The sequence below is a fragment of the Balearica regulorum genome, chromosome 20 (genome assembly GCF_011004875.1).
Source record: "Balearica regulorum gibbericeps isolate bBalReg1 chromosome 20, bBalReg1.pri, whole genome shotgun sequence".
NCBI lineage: Eukaryota > Metazoa > Chordata > Aves > Gruiformes > Gruidae > Balearica > Balearica regulorum.
In genome coordinates, this window is record NC_046203.1 from 264,133 (window position 1) to 281,705 (window position 17,573).

The 17,573-nt window shown below is 41.9% G+C and overlaps 1 protein-coding gene across 12 annotated transcripts in view; it reads right to left on the reverse strand.

The window, feature by feature from the left end:
• RAPGEF1 (Rap guanine nucleotide exchange factor 1) overlaps positions 1-17,573 on the reverse strand; it is an 89,891-nt gene that overhangs the window by 57,606 nt on the left and 14,712 nt on the right. Inside the window, exon 2 of one of the 12 annotated variants that reach the window (XM_075772686.1) lies at positions 3,602-3,762. The exons of the other annotated variants lie outside the window; for them this stretch is intronic. The gene's annotated coding sequence lies outside the window, so the exon portion shown is untranslated. The remainder of the gene's footprint in view (positions 1-3,601; positions 3,763-17,573) is intronic. 12 annotated transcript variants of the gene reach the window in all.

Sequence of the window (17,573 nt, forward strand, 5' to 3'; positions counted from 1 at the left end):
AGAGCAAGGACAGGAGCAAGTGGCTGGTGCCGAATAGGGACTACTTAAAATAGTACTAATGAAGTAAACCAGCTGACATTTGCAAAAATAATAAACGTCATTGTTTGAACAGCCCTGGTTTGAAGATCACAAATTAAAGCAGCTCTTCACTACCATGTCTTTCCATCTACAACAAGCATTTTCCATATCTCATCTGCTCATAAGTTTCTGATGCATTTGCAGTTAAACAAATGAGTCACAAACCAATATCCTCTTATGCTCAATTACACTTAGCACTTAAAATAGCACTTTTCTTGTTTCAAGCACATTACAAACATATCTTTCTCATCCTTAAACAGTTGGGTCTTAACCTTACTCTACAGATGGGAAGCAGGCACAAAGGTGAAGCAACTTGTCTAAGCAGAGCAGAGGGTGAGTCAGTGACTCCAGTAGAGCATCTCCATCATACTGCAGGCCCTCGTCCCTCTCCCCGTATTCACAAATCAAGCGGTGGAGCTACTGTGAATATATTCAGGGAATGCCAACAGACATTATTCAGCACGATGGGCTTTATGGTTTTCAAGCAGATACATCATTCACAGGTTATAAACAGAATTTGCATTTTAATGAATCTGGATGAAGTGGTATAAAAGAGAAGTTACACTTAAATAGGAAGGTATTCTAGCTCAAAGGTGTAAGTTACCTAAGCTTTTACAGACAATGACTGAACCTCTCCTGCAAAAAGCACAGCTGAGCAAGACTTCCTTGGCTGGTTACCATAGCACTGGTCTGCTTCGAGAAAGTCAACTTCTTCACACTCTATACTAATTCAAATATCTAACATGTCCTATGTCTGTCGAGTTTAAAAGTTCAAACAGCATAGCACAGCATGCCCTTACAGATCAAATAATTTGATAACATACAGAGAGAATCAGAAAATAGAGCCATGGCAGTGTTCAAGCAGCTTCTCCCGTCTCTCTGCGCCTTCCTGCCTGCCGACAGTAACCAAACCCCTTAATGCAGCATTGAGGTTGTACCTGAGCTTGGTAGTCTGCCCGTTGGAAATTGTTCTATCGTATTACCCTCGCCTCTTACTGATGAATAACCAACAGTGTTTAACTGCAGTCTCAGCACCAGCCTTCTGAACCTCTCCTTCTCCATTCTGCTGCGCAGAAGAGTACCCTGTACTTACTTCTATGCAGTGTCCAAACATTTAGAAGATGAATGGGAAAAGACAGGGTAATAAACTCAATGGAGTGATTTCAACTGGAAGTGGGGAAAAAAAAATACTGCTGTATCAAAGTGTTTCTGTCTCAAAGGAACTGCTGACTTTCCATCCCCTTTTATCTCATCTGTCTGGATGCTCTGCTGCTGTACACAACTGGGGGAAAAAAAATCCCTTCAAAATTACTTTACTATGGATTTGAGTTTCTTGATTTCTGACTGGACGTTTTAATACATCACTCATTTCATTGCTAATTCCATCCCCCTATTAATGAGGCTCCCGCTCCGTTGTGCTTGAACGTGCTCCAGCTGTTGAGTCACGGCCTCGCTCAGCTCTCAGGCTCGTCTCCCCGGCCGGCACGCGTCTGGGGTTCGACCACACACACAACATGAGAAAGCTCACGTTACGCGCCTGCTCCAAGCAGTCCCACTGCCAGAGGGGGTTTTTTGGCACCCATTGAGCCCCTTGAGCCCCCCGGGCTGGGGAGGCCATGGCCGGCTGGGAGCCGCCTCATCCCCCGGCAGCTCCGCCAGCTCCAGCAAAGCAGTGCTGCCTGCCAGTGTGCCAACGGAAAGCTAAATCTGGTGAGCAAAGAACTGCAGATTTTAAACAACAGCGGATTAAGAGGCAGAAGGGAAGGCAGATAAATCAGCTTATGTGCTTGTGGGCGAAGAAACTAGGCTGCTTAGGAGAAAGCCGGCAAGTCAAAGCCCAACGTCCACCACTGCAAACGGTCACTTTCTACTTGGGTTCAAGTTGAAAGATGCACGTGCTGGTGAATTCCACCAACCTAACCCAGCAGCAAATTATTTACTTTAAAGTCAAAGTGAAAGTTCAGCCGTTTACAGAGCTCAGTCATGGCAGACTTTCCAGCTGTCGGGTCCTCCTCACTCACTGTCCGCACCTAACCCACACAAGGGAGGCTCCAGAGATGGAAAATAACCAGCCGCTGCTTCTGCACCTCCTGGTCATGGTTTTGTCACTGCAGCACAGCTCAATGGCAGGCAGGCTCCATCAGCAGGGGCGTGCAATTATAACTGTTCAACTTGTCTAGTGCTTGGATCATACCAAACAAATTGAAAATAGACTTCTTTTTTTTAATATAAAAACCCCCAACTTCAAAATACAGTTCCTTCTCTTTCCTTCACCTGAAAACCTAAACCCTCCATCTTCTCTCACTCTGTATATGTTCACACACTGAAAGCCTGCAGCTTTAGAGGAGTCAAAGCCTTAAAAAAGGGTTATAGTTCATTTTCCAGCTCGAACTGACTCTTGCGGCTCGTTAGAAAGAATGAAGTGGAGTCTAAACCTCTTATCCCACAAATAGTTTCTCTTTTTAAAGGCCATTTGGGTCTCTGCTGGATGCACATATTTAAAAGCTATCAGATTAAAAATAACCGCGGACATCTCTCCCCATGTCATAATGAAGCTATTGTGCACATTTTTAATCAACCGCTCCTGCCATTTACGCCATGAGTCCTTTGAAGGCTGAGATGACTTATGTAATGAGTTATACAACGATGCCCATTAAAATGGCATTTGTTCCCTTGGGCTCAGCTCCATCATTTGTGGAAGACAAAAGGCAAGTTGCAAAGCTTCAGCTAAACCCTAGCTGACAGGGACTGTAAGAGTTCTGAAGCAAAAGGAAAACCTAACGCGCTGTAGCTCAAAACGACTTTTCTGCTGAGGACATCTGGTGCTGCGATGAGCTACCCAGTGAGAGGCTACAGGGCTGGGGCTATGGCTCTGGCTCCTCTAGATCCAATTCTGCTGGCAGGAACACAGGAGAACAGGCGATTCAGGATGGACAGATGGGCACATGAGAGCTTCCCATGATAGTCATGAAACATGCTGCAAAGCACAGATCTTTCAAGATTTTCTATGAATATTACTACAATTCCCAACCATCCTCCTTCCACCCTCTCCCTTCGCTGTAAGGCAACGGCTGTATCTACTACGTGCTTGTAAGTACACAGATCTGCAAGGCCTTTGCCCTGACTAAAGCTTTTGGGCTCTCCTAGAATGCAAACATTAATATAATAGTGATTGACAGAAAATGAAAGCCTTTGAGCTTTGCAGAAATGCTGCTCTAACCTGAAACTCAAACAGCCTCTCCCAACAGCCAAGTTCCTCCACAGAAGAGCTGGCAGAGCCGATGCAGGAGGAGCGATGTGAAGCTCACCAGTGGGCTGTGGGCAACAAAAAGCTACCGCAGGGGGACTTTTAAAAATAATTCTTAGTAATTTTTTGGTGGAGGGCATCTCTGTCTTTCTTGTGACAAAACGTTCAAGCCTGCCAGTGTGTGGCTATGAGGATGGAGAGGAAGCCCGAGGCTTTCAAGGAGGGTTGAAGAAATAGATGAGGAGAACCCCAGATACGTTCTCAGCCCTTTCACACCTGCAACGTGTAACTCCGCTCTGGCATTATGCAGCAAACAGCCTTCTGCTACATTTCACGCCCTCCTTCTCCAGAAGTCCTAGGGATGTTTAGAAGTCTAAAACCGCTGATATGCAGCACTTGTGCGGTGCTGTATGTTCTCAAAAGGATGAACTGGGATCCTGAATACAGAAAAGACAGAACGTGACAAAACAGAATTAAAACATCCCTTATAAATGTCTGAGCATATCACTCTTGCACCACTACAGAAGCCTCAGAACTACCACTTCCCTCTCCATGAATTTCCTTTTCTCAACTTTGCCATTACTCCCAGAGACTGAAGCAAAGAGAATTTATTGAGAGACAAAAAAAGACCTGGTAAGAGATTCAGAAAGGAAAAAAAAAAAAAGGGAGGGTCCAGTGTCAATCAGGAAGTTTGCCCACCCTAACCTTTGTACCTTAGGTGGAGCTGTTTGTAAGCTGCTCCAAGTCCCTCTCCAGGGAATCCAATTGCTAGGACAGCAGCCAGGTTTTAGAGGAAAACGGTGGAGGAAGGGCAGCTTGAGAATCAAACAATTGCTCTTGAGCGCTAAAGAAACTTTTCCTTTAACATCACGTCACCTTCGAAGCAGCCAGCATTTGGGAGCGGAAAGACCAACTGCCCTTTTTCTTTTTTGGCAACATTACAGTGAATGAGCATAAACCAGCGAGCATTAATGATCTGCAATGACAGCACACTAACTTCTATGGAAAAGGGAGGCTCAGTTCCCTCTCAGCTGGCCAGGCAATGCTCACTGACTCACAGGCTTCATTATTTTTTATGCTGCCCTCTGGGGCCTCCAGAGGAAGCAAAACATTTTTATTTGTCAGAGAGCACATTTTTATTTTTATTTTTTTTTTCTTTCTAAGCAACCATGAATGAGGCATCTCCAGCTGCAGCAACCTCATTGGAAAGAGCGCACAGTGTTTGCGAGGGAATTGGGAGGCACAGAGGGCAACTTATCAATTCAGCCACGTCTCCTGACTGCAGCAAAAAGGATTGGGTCAGTCAACAACATTAATTTTATGGTGCATTAGTACTACAGCTCTTCTTCCTTCCAGTTTTATATTTGGAAGCAAATCTTCAGGGTGCAAGGAAGAGAACATCTACCAGACCAAGCAGCAAGTTCAGAGCAGCTGATGAGGTTCCCTCCTAGTCCTCTTTTAGCCTGAAGTAGTTCAAGAAGAGACAAATCTGCTTGCAAGAAGACACATAAACCAGGAATCCTTTAGCTGCTGAAAAGTGCAGCCATGTCACCCAACCAATTTACAGGGAAAAAAAAAATAGGAAAAAGGTACAATTTATTGAACAAGGAGGGATTTAAAGGAGTAGAACTTTGTTGCCCACATTCAGTTTCTTCCAGCACACCAAAGCTGGCTTTGAGACTTCTTTTTGAAAAAGATACTGCAATTTATTGATAAGCAGCAGACAGGACTTTGGCTCTGTTTTATTTGAAAGAAAGCTGCTCCAGCAGATTGGTCCCATATCAACTCACAAGCAGAAATGTTGCCATTTACCAAATCACTAGCAAACCTTTGTGCGGCATCTGCTAAGTCTCTGGTAATTTCCCATTTAAGTACTGATTTTGCACAGCTCTGCAAGCCCGAGAGAACTAATGGGATTACAACGCTGGTAACATGACTCGTAACTCCCCCTGTGCCAGCAACACTAAAACAACAGAGTCAAGTAGCCTCCAACATCAACATGACTGCTGTGGTCCATGCTCACCCTGCTCTACACATAAAAACCACCAAGGTTGTTAACTAAACATTTAATTTTAAATGGAAAAAGAAAATCCAGGCATAGCCTCTGCATTACTTCAGCAAACAGCTCTGAGCACAGAAATTGCAACGGTTGCAAGGGAATCTCTTGAATTTCTCTGTTCACCAAACATGACTTAATATGGGGTCCGTGGGCATCCCCACTCGTCTAATGGCTTTATGAGGATATAGTCATGACAGTGATTCAGACATCTAAAAATAAAGCCCTGCAGGCACAAGTATGCATGCACACTACCTGAGTCACTCCAGGCTGTGGGGAGCATGTGAGCCAAAGCTAATTCATTTCATTCACGCTGCTGCCATGGCCAAGCAAAAGGCCTTGTCACTGAGCTCTGCTTAAACTCTTCCTCCCCTCCTCTCATTTAGACTCTTTCCACATTGAAAAACCTTTGCTAGGCTTGGGTTTCAGTTGTACGGATGTCAGCTTTGAAACTCAGACCTGAAAGATTATAACCCGATGTTGCTGAAGCTGTTTATCCATCTCCAAGGTGACAGAATGTCGTCACCGCCACTCTGCAGGATGGCAAGCAGAAACGCATTATTTTAGATGCTTTAGGGAAAAGCCTAATTGCTCACAACCTGCCCACAGGTTCAATAGCTGAAAAAACAAGGTTGTAAATGAGAGTCTTGACTTTGTATCTGCCCCACAGCACCAGTTTTGAACGGGGAAAAACTCAGCCCTCTTTCATCCTTGGAGAGTAACCTCAGCTCTCATTCATGAGACGATGGAAAAAAAGAGAAACTGGCTCGGATCTGCCTGACACAATTTCCAGTTGCTTTGGACATTACTAATTATAGTCATCTTTATTTTTGACCTCTGATTACAGACTCTTTGCACATTCAGACTGAACTGCAAAGCTAACCCCTCTTTTCTAGTAGGCTTGGGAGGAACCTTATACCCTGCCCAAAAGCCACCGCCCACAGTCCTCTGAGCTTAGCACAAGAAACAACATCAAAACATGGAAAGCATTTGCTTAAACATGCTTGATTTTATTTCCTTCTTTAGCAAGTGCCATAGATTAAGGGCAACAGTCCAGGTGAGAGTGTGATGTAAGCTCTTTTCCATGCATGTTAAGAGATGAGCTAACTTCTCTGCAAGGAAGCCTCATTTCTCACTGTTCTGACTAGCACTGTATCCTCGGGGCTCAGATGCTGAAAAGCAGATACTACTCGGTTTGGTAAGATTAAACATGTCTGCACAACTCCAGCGCACCATGCTGGGGGCTCCCATCTCTGCAAGAGAAAGAAAAATGAATTTCAGGAACCAGACCAGCACTACCTCCTAAAGGGGCATCCCAGTACCAGTGTAAACTTCTTTCTTACTTAATCTTGCTTACTCAATAAACCAAGGCATCACAGGAGGTCTATGCAAATCACTAAACTTTGAAGTACTACTACACTGTTGCCCCAAAGGGCCAGCTCTCTATCTGCACATACACAGACAAGCACGTGTGCAAAGCGATACAGTGGCACCGCAGGTGTGAAATTTCTGATGTAATCAGGTCAGAAGCTGCTTTTACATTATTGTTGTGCTGCTTACATGAAGCTGCAGGCCATATCCTCAATTCCATACCCTATTTTATACCTGGTAGGATCTGCAACCAAACCACCAGTTTTATTGCTTGCCTACAGGCAGTAGGAAATTTTAGTCTATAAGCACAATTTGAAACATCAGTGCCTCCAGCAAGGGGAAACCAAGATGTTAATTGAACTGAACAGCCCAGGAGGGAGAGGAAACACTAGCCCTCGTCTTTGTTAGTTTAGGATTAGCACATCCCTATACCATCATGGCAGGAAACATGAGGTAGGTTACAGAGTCGAAGTGAGATGTCTATCTTTTACTCAACTGCACATAAACATTAAAAGTTACTTTAGCAGTAAACAATTATTTGTGACAACTCTCTATTTTACCTTGCCTCCTCATACCTGAATTAAAACAGCCTGGTTACATCACTCCTGCAGTTGACAGGTTTCAAGGAGAAGGCATACTGCTACAAACACCCATCTTCTCAGAAAATCCCAACTTCAAACAAAAAAGTCTTAAAAAAAGATATAGAACAATAAACTTCTACAGAAGCAAACCCTAGCAGATCTGTACAAGTGTCACCAGAAACACGGTGGAATCTGAAGGAATCCATGCTAACACAACTGAGCCTACTGAAGACTTGAGGCTTCAGTAGCATGGAAATAGTCACTAAAATTTTACCTGTTCATTTAATGCTGAAGAAAAACCAGCTATTCCCCAGGTATTTGGGAATATTACGCAGCCAAATGCAGTGACAAGTTTGGAAACCAACTCAAGGGGATAGCTGAGCCTCATTTCTTTGGAGCTTGTTTCTTTGCTGGCATGCAACATTATTTCTTGTATCACCCTATCTATATTTAAACAGTTACTGTTATCTTTTATGGAAATCACCAGAAGTAGGCCCTAGTAATAATTAGTTTCTATTTTTTAATGAGCTTCCAGTTTACTGATACAGGAAGTTGGCCTGCCTTTCAAGAAGAAAAAATTTTAATGGGGTGATAGCTAAAGGGAGCTAAGCCAAGGCTGTATTTTACCAAAACCAAAGTTGAACCTTATCTCAGTATCTCTTTACAATCCTGCTGAAACAATTCTCTAATCACTGAATGAATCTTGGTGAATTAACAGCTACTTGAATGAGGTTTTACTAACAGCCCATTCCCTTATCATATCCATCCCATGCCGAGCATGGCATCATGTTTCAAAAGTGAGATCTTGCCCAAGAGCCATACCTGCCAGGGAGGCACAGCGTGCCACATGAATGCATTCAAAGACCACGATCCACTCCGTGTGAAAAAGCATGTTTTAAAACCCCGTGCCCAGATTCTGTGGCAGAGAGACCTTAGGATTCTATAAATAAGAAATAATTTTGTACAGTATTTATATTTAATTTGTTTTTGACAAAGCAGCAAAACCACAGCTGCCACAGCTATTTAAGTCTCTGCAACACAGTACACGATTGTGTGGTGATCCTGCCGTGCAGCCCTGAAAGGTGAATCAATACCAATTTCAGCTTGTCGTACACTGAGCAATACTTTGGGAGCTTAGGAGGGCTGTTTGGAAAACAGCAACTAGTCTGTAACGAGAAACTTCAGCTCCATGAGGCCCCAAGACGTGCGGCGCGGGGTCTGGCAGCCCCGGGAGGGCTGCGGGTCGGGTCAGGCTATGCTCCATCACGTCCAGGGAGCACTGCCGCCTCAGTCAGGCTAAGCCTGGTGCTTTGTCAAAGCTTCAGTGTGATTAACTTTATGCTCTTTCACTGTGAAAAACATTCAATAACCTACTGATTTCTGCAGTGCATTTAGTATGTCATAGCAGCTGGGTTCAGAAAGACATAAAGACACATACATAAAAATACCTTTGGTGTTGTTATTACACGGGTAAATACCTCACAGACCTTCTGTGCTTAATGTGATCAACTGGTAATGCACACCCCCCCTGCACAAGCTTCATCCCTGTCTGATTTTGAGAGTCTTCAACTGGGTCCAGCCAATGACTCAAAAAAATTACACTACAGTAAAGCAACAAGAAATGCTGTAAACCATCTTTCAACTAATAAACCACCACCTATAACGCTGCAAACACAGAACTTAGTTTGTACATACGATCCACGTTTATTAATATTGTTTTGCAGTATAAGAAGCATTTAGTGCTAAGCTTTGTGGCAACCTAGTTAAAACCCATGGTTTTGTAACTCGTATCTAACAACACATGAGATAAAAAATACTTATGCCTAGGAAAGTATGTGTCTGAGACTACAGTAGCAAAAAAAAAAGGGGGGCAGGCTGGTAGCCCCACGGACCTTTCTATTTTCTCTACTCTTATCTGTAAACTCATGGGGGTAGTGTGTGGGAGGGAAAAAAAAAGGAGGAAGAAGAGGAGATGGGGTGCTGCTGGGCAGAAATAGCCCTGTGTTCTGGAGGGGGTCGAGAGAAGTTGAACACTGCAGCCACTGACTGCAGGACCTCAGCAAACATCTGCTACCCACAAGGAATGCTCACCCTGCATGACTTCACAAGATTTCCAATATGAGGGTGGACTTAATTTATTTTAGCATATGTTTTGGGGAAACATCCCTCTCCTTTCTACCCTATTTACAAATTTACACAACAAACTCAATTTGCCTCCCTCCCCAAACAAACACACATTTTGCAGTTCTTTGTGAACTCATGAACTCCACTCTGAAACTCAGCAAATAAACTCTCAGCTACATCTACTTCTAAACTGCTGATTTCTGTAGAAGAATGACAGATGGAAGATATCGCTCTTCCTTCATTTTTGGCAACTCTGCAGCCAGGAAAGTTTGAATACACTAAATGTGCCATCATTCTTCATTAACCTGAAAACCAGCTATGTATCTATTGCAAAGAGTGCAAAACGAAGATGTCTCAAACAAACCTTGGAAAAAGCGTTTGACTTGGGAAAACTCGATTCATTAAAATGTATCGAGCCCCGAGTTCCTCCACAGGAGACTCCTCCTACAGTCTATATGACTTTAAACATTAAGCATTTCCACGACCATCCTGATACTGCACACAAGTCATAGGTACGAAACACTCATAACAGCTTGATTGGTGCTGCCATTTGATAAAAAAACCCAACACTATATATAGCAGTCACAATGTTAAATTATGAAACTGAACTCATTCATACAGAAACTTTGAAAGATGCCCCTCACAGAAGACATTTTCAACAGGGATTCAAATCACTTATAGAAGAGAATTAAGAAATATAAATAGAAAATACCTCGATACTTCAAGCACAGTCAAGTTAATTTGCCATTTGTTGGCAAAGAACAGAGCAGGTGAAGAGCTGAGCTGGTTTTCTGGCAGCTAGATGAATCTATACTTTCAGGGACATTGCTTGAAACTGTAATACACCAGTAATTTATCATGATAAAATGTACCAACATTCAAAGCCACAAGAATCTTATAGCTCAGACTTTATAAATAAGAGGGTTTTCCATCCAGGAAAGTTAATTCAAATCAAGGTGAAGGTTGGAAACTCATGCACAGTATGCCAAATTAACTCCCTGCATGGTTTTACTATGGAGTAAGACTGTCCACTTGTAAAATGGATTTAGCTAATTAGAAGCCAAATTGGCATTAAAGGGAAATATTTAGGGATAATTCTCATATATGGGAACTTATTTCTCAGGTAAAGTCCAGCTTTGTTGAGCAGACGTAGATGACAAACCTCCTTGGAGAAGATTTTTCTTGTAGTCACTCTCCCTATAATCCAGAGGCCTCTTCTCAAATTTGTTTGCTTGTATTTCCTTTTTCCCAGTTGGTAGGAGTGGTTTTATTGTGTAATTTTTATTTCCTTAAAGGACACTCCTGTGGTACTGTAAAGAATCAGGAAAGCAGAGGAACTAAACCTGTTCCTCCAACAACATAAACCCAAAATTTTCTACTGTAAAGCAGAAATTCCTGTTTTGTGCTCTCCTGTTAGGAATCAGGTCTGCATTTGCAAAACAATCCAACAAAGAAGTGCCAGCTCCACAGAAATACTTTGTCATTCATGAACCCAATGGAAGGCAAGTCAACTGTAGACCTAGCAGCAAAGCTCTAGGCTTAAATTTAGACAATAGTCTAAACAAAGCCTAACGTAGCACCAAACAGGCATCTAATTTTTACATAGGAATTTGCAGAATGTTTCTTTTACCCCTTTAATGTCAAAACTGCCATCTCTGTGCCTCTGAAATGACTGTGCGATGGTTTTTCATTTTACACAGCCAGAAATTCATGGCACAAATGAATAAGAGGTGGGGATTCAGAGCGAGCGATGCTTGCCATCAGTCACATGAAAAGTTAATGCAGAACAGGCACAAAAATATGTCAATATTGGCAGAGGACCTACCTGGATGACGGCAGCTCAATTCTCGATGTCACTGTGAGTGGCATGAAAGGACAAAATGGACTAACCATGATCCTGAAGCCACATAATATTCCTATAATCGGCGTGAAATGCACTGCCAGTCAACAGGCAGCAGAGAGTAAACAGTTTGGCAAAGCTGTCCAAGCAAATATCAGGTTACTGTGAAAGAAATGACCAATATTCACAGCAAATGACCCAGTATAACCAATCTCACCAGCTAACAAGCTCTCCAGATGTAACAGGACGAATGCTTACAGTTGCTTTCAACATTTCAAACCAAGAAACCACTCCCTCATATTCTTAATTACCTCCCACAGCAAGATAAGATGGGGATTTGGAGTCTCCATGAATTCTTACTAGTAGAGAAATCATCCCATTAATTTTCTAACATTAATTCTACCAGGCTTATTTTATAAAACTGATAGCCAAACCAGAGTCCAATAATGAGATGATCTATTTAGAAATACTATTTTGCCTGGAGGAAAAATAGAAACACCATTTTCATCTATAATATCCATAAATCACTTTAATTACAGATTACAACTTGGGGACTCAGGGCCAATCTAGTGATAGGATTTCTCTTCTATTTACACCATGTCAGCATCTGCTCTCTTTACATGAAAAGAAAAAGCTGCCCAAGGACATGATAGCACTTTCACAGCCTCAACCACCGATATCCCAAAGAGTCTGCCTAGTTCAGTTAGTTACAAGCACACTACATTTTGCATTTCCTGCCATTTTAGTCTTGCAAGTGTTTAGCTGAATATATGATAGCACTGACTGATAGAGTAGCTCTTGCTCAATTTCAAACAAATAAACCACTTATTTATTTGAAAAGCTTAAATCAAATGCTCCAAGGCTTCTTTCAGAAAGTGATCACGCAGCAAAATTATGGGCGTACAAGGTAAACATCAGTTAAGACAGTCAAAAGTATGTCCTCCTCTCCCTAGACATGTTCCTACTGTTCAGTTATACTGTGGTAGACATGGCTTGTTAAAGGATTTTCACATGCCTAAGGATCCAAGTTTGGCAGTGATTTTTTTTTTAAATTTAAATAAACATTTTACTCCTATATAGATATATAAAATGCTTTTAAAGAGAAGCTCTGATTGTGCTGAATTACTGTATCAGAAACAATCATCTCCAAGGCAAAAGGTAACAGCCAAGCATGAGAAAAATCACAACAGGAAGAAGAGAAATTATATTCCAGATATGCGAGCAAACAACACGGCTTTCAAAGCATGCTAGGGGCTATACAGAGCCCACTTATTGCAGATAAGACTTCAGACTGAATTTTGGAGGTCTAATCTGAAATACAGGGAGTCATAATATTCCTGGGGGTAAACAGCTCCAGAGAGCATCAGTGTTGCAGCAGTATGCTGCTTCTACCACATTACCATCACTCTTTCTTGAAATCACATCTTCTGGTTGTGTATTAACACAACAATCTTTATTATCTTAACCTCAGTCTATCATTTTACCTCCACAGAAGCACAGACCAGAAAGGGAATTCCAGAGTTTAAGCTCATTCTCTTCCGGGATCATAAAAATCACATATGGGTAACCATATCATACAAAAGGTCACCCACTGGGACCTGATGCAAACCAAGGAAAAACAAAACAAGGAGACCAAACAAGGAAACAAACCAAACAAGAAAAATGCTTAAACAAAGAAGGAAAATCTTTCAAATCACCAGTCCATCCACTTGGTTAATTCATGATGATCTTGATTCTTACAGCTAGTTCTACATTTTCAACAAAGTATGTGTCATTCTATTTAAAAAATACGACCTACATTTGAATTTCCAAGTAAAAGCACAGATGTAGACAACACTTTGCATGTTAAATATGTGGCTTTATAGTGGCTTAAATTTCACACGTGCCCATTATTTCAATGATAAATCTGTTCTGACATTGCTTATTGTTACAGGATCTAAAAAACACGGAGACCCAGAGAGTGCCTAACATGCAAGTTTCGATAGCAAACAGGCCGTCTACAGAGAGGCTCAACAGACGTGAAGGAAAAAAGAGGCCGATCAGACGTCAGTCAGACCCTTTTTAATCAGGCTGAAACTCTTTGCTCTGAGAGGAGGACTCAGTCTCTGCAATCCACATTCCCATCGCTCATGCTGCTTTCTTAATTAGCAGCAAGTGGACACAACAGCTGTCAGTAGCCTGGAGGCCAGCAAGTTATCAGCAAAAAAGGGGCATGTGTTAAGGAGAGAGACATGGGGGCAGCCACAGAACCGGTCTGTTAAATGCATGAGTGCTCCATACAGGCAAAATATCCAGCCGAAACAGCATACTAACACACGGCCTTGTACACTGACACTGAGAGGATGCTCTTCCTGCTGGCTTTAGTCTGGTTGTTTTAACATATGACTAATTGCAATTCAATTTTTATTGTATTTTACCTTTTTTTTTTTTTTTTTTTAGTATTCCCATAACCAGAAAAATTAAACTGAGAATAGAAGGAAATGGGAAGGTCATCCTAATGTCTTGATGGAAATACATGGGGGTCACTTCAAAGGCACAGCTGAATAAAATCTTCAAGACTGTTCCTGAGGTTTTAAGCAGCATAAAAGTTGAAGCACAGGAAAGAGGGAGGAGAAAAGATGTTTTACTTAAACGGCAGAGAGAAACTATAGCAGAAGATACAAATTTCATCAGAGACAACTAGAAGCCGTAACCTCAAATAAAATGAAATAAAAAACCTCTCTTCAGTCATTACTATTTGTGTGTTAAATTCTATGAGCTCAAGTCACTGGTTATGACCTTATTGGGCCACATATTAGACTACTAATATGGATGACAAAGAAATTTCTGTCCTAACGAGTTGACACCCTCTGGTCAAGCCATATACTTATCTGACAGCACAACTCCCTGACTCTCTGGATGATCAAGAAATAAAATGATTGCTTCCCTGTTGGATGTACTGATTACTGTCATTTGTGGCAATGGCGGAACTCAATGCAATTGTAAGCAATAAAATATATTATTAAAATTTCCCACTGCCCATTTGTTAATGAAAAATTGCCATCATCCTGACTTCAACTTCTTTGAAAAAGGCAGGCTTCTTACAAATTTGGCTTAAACCTACCCAGAAAGCATAGATTTGGAGCAATTTTCTCAGGCATGTCTGGCAGGCTGCAGTTCTGCGGGCTCTAAATATATACTTGCTTTCTGAGCTTGAACCTACACAAGGGAAGCTGGGCTGAAGATGGAAGCATTTCCCCAAGCTGCCAGTAGACTAGCAACACATTTAAAAACCCTCATCAAATTAAGTGCTTAATTACAACTCAGACTTTGAGACTCTGGAAATTAGGATAATCTTCTGGGAAATTTATTAGTCTCCCACAAAAGAAATTGCAACATACAAGCCAAAAAAAGCACAGAGCTTGGAGAGCGTTAGCCCATCAAATCACACCTTGTACTAGATTCCTCACCCTAATTCCCAGAGAATATGAGGTGAGATATGCAACTTAATTTCAGATTCTTGAGTATCCGTGAAAGATTAGGATCAACATACCCAGGAGGCTAAATCGTGAACAGTAGTCTCACGTAAAAAGTTGAGAAGTGTTTGTTGAGAAGAGCTGATGGAAAGCTAGCTGTGCATAGGCCTTCTCACGCTTGACTTGGTGAATGTACTAGAGGCAGGGCCACCAAGGCCACTGCTTGGAGGAGGTCTCAGCACAGCCACTCACACAGCCACCTAAACTTTGCCAGTAAATCAAACAGGCTTGCCGGCCCGCTCCGTTCCTCTAGGTGGCATGCTCTGTGCACACAGTATTACCTGATTCTTCCCACAAAAGGAGAGATGCCACCACTACACAGCACTGTCTTCTACTCTCACTACCCAATGAGATCTCAAATGCCTTTAAAACATGAACTAACAACCCACTTACAGGGTATACAACTCTAGCAATAAACTGAAAAGCCCACAGAAGCTTATGGAGAAGCAGACATCATCTGACCAAAGTAACAAGTTAAATCATACCAGTAAATTAAACAAGGGCAGAAGTTGCGCTCACAGTTCTCCATCTCACTACAGTCAGCACTTTCCATCACCACCCATCATGAAGTCAAAAGTACAGAATAAATGCTTGTACAATGCTCTAAAAATGTAAAGCTCTAGATAAACACTAAGCATTGCACATTTTCCTTTTTGATTCATGAAATTATTGAATCAAGGGAAATTGAATCTTGTTCTCAAAATAAGCCAGAACATCACACATTTTCCGTTGCTACCACCCTCATGAGCCATAGCCTGAGAATGGGAAGAAAAGCTCTACTGCTTGGTCAAGATGCATATGTGTGCCCCTTTGCTGCACCATATATACCACTATTTGCTGGCACATCCCCATACATCTCCAGGACAACCCTGCTGAATCAAAACCTTGTGACACAGGCTCTCAGACAGGATGCACTATAAGCAACACGAATGTTATGTGTCAAAAAATTGTAAACTAAGAGAAACAAAGGGCAGTGAGAGGTGACAAAGAAGAAATCATATCCTGGTATCAAAGACAACGAGGAACAATACAAAATGAAAAGCAATTCAAATGCAGAGCTCAAATGCAGAACGAAGTAAGTAATGAAATTGGGTTGGAAGTATCTCAGAAGCTGAGCTAGGGAACTGCTCCTTTGGGTTCACCTGTACAATACATCAGCTATAGGTGAAAGGGTTTTCCCCTTTAGTGACTTATCTCTGCATACTCAACTTCCAGACAGGTTCATGTTTGGAGCACAGTACTTCTTGGTTACTCTTTTTTTTTTTTTTTTGGTAGCCAAAGGTCAGCAGTTCTGCTACAGCCACGCATACCCAGGAAGAGCCCATCGGAGCCCAGCGCTTCCTCTGCTGCTCACAGCTGGCATGGATCAGAGGGGTTTGGACTAAAATAATTTCTTTTTCCAGAAAATGTCAACTACAGAAATTAACTGAAATGCCCATTAATTAAAAATAAACTTTTTGGTGGAAAGCTATGGAAATCTATGTATCAGTCTCAACTCTGTGACTAAAACCAGAGACAGACTACATCAAAAAAGCCCCAAGTTCCTGATTAGGAGATGACTGCATTTCAAGCGTGTGCCCTGTCTAATACAGGCCTTGGTAGAAACCCAGTCTAAGCAACTCTGGTGCCACAATGCTAGGAAATGCTAAAAGCCATAGAGCCAGTCGAGATGCCTACTTACAGAGGTACTGCTACATCAGTAGAAACTGCTACATCAACTCAACATGGGATAAATCAAATAAATGTGTACCCTGGGGCAAGAGTCTGGGGAGCGTGCAGACAAGCCTTTACAAATATTAACTAGCCTGAAGTTAACTACCTCTCTGTAAACTATCCTACAGACTTTGATACCGTAAGAACCAGAAACGTTTTCCAATATAAAATTCCAAGCAAGTGAAAATATGAAAGCAGCTCTTGATACAGCTTAACCGTGCTTTGGTGCTGATCATTTAAGCTCGCGTTGCTTCCTACTGATATCAAGGTTTTCACAAGATTTTTCATACGGCTTACTCATAATGAACAGCTGCTCTGGCAACTGCTGGAGTCAGCATGTACTTCCTGCCTTGAAAAAAAAAAAAGGCATCTATATAACTCAGTACAGAAAAATCATACTCTAAAACAATTCATGATAGGGTTTAGATATCAACTGGCTACATGCCACCGACACTCCCTTAAACAATGGTTACACCCTCTATACAGCTAAAAATGAAATAGCTGAAAGGGAAGACATTTTATACAAGTTCCCAGGGTAAAACACATCTGAAAAGCACTGGTCTGGGACTGACATTGTTCTACTGAAAGAATAAATATCCGAGTCCAAACTATATTTCCTTCACCAGCTTCTTAGACTCGCGCAAGAAGAAAATCCATCTGAGCTTTCCTTTTACACTTCTGGTGCTCTGTAACAGAACAAAATCCCAGCATTTCATAAAAGTGTAAAATAAATTAGAAGTGCTACAGATTATGATTTACCCTTTTGTTAACATCACTTGTAGCACCAGGGAGACTGTTTGCCAGCTAAGGAGAGGTCTGAAACTCTTTCAGTGTTGACTTCACACTGAATACAAATGTTGAGTGATCTGCCCGTACAGCAAGTCCTCAACCACAGAGATCTCCTTGCGTAGCAATGCTGCTTACAAAGCCGCCACAGAGAGACAGGGTGTCAAGACAAACGTCGTTGTATTAATTGCATCTGTTGATTAACCAGCCCAAGAACAGCCTTGTTTCAATCACAAGCTTTATAAAAGAGTACTGAAATGTT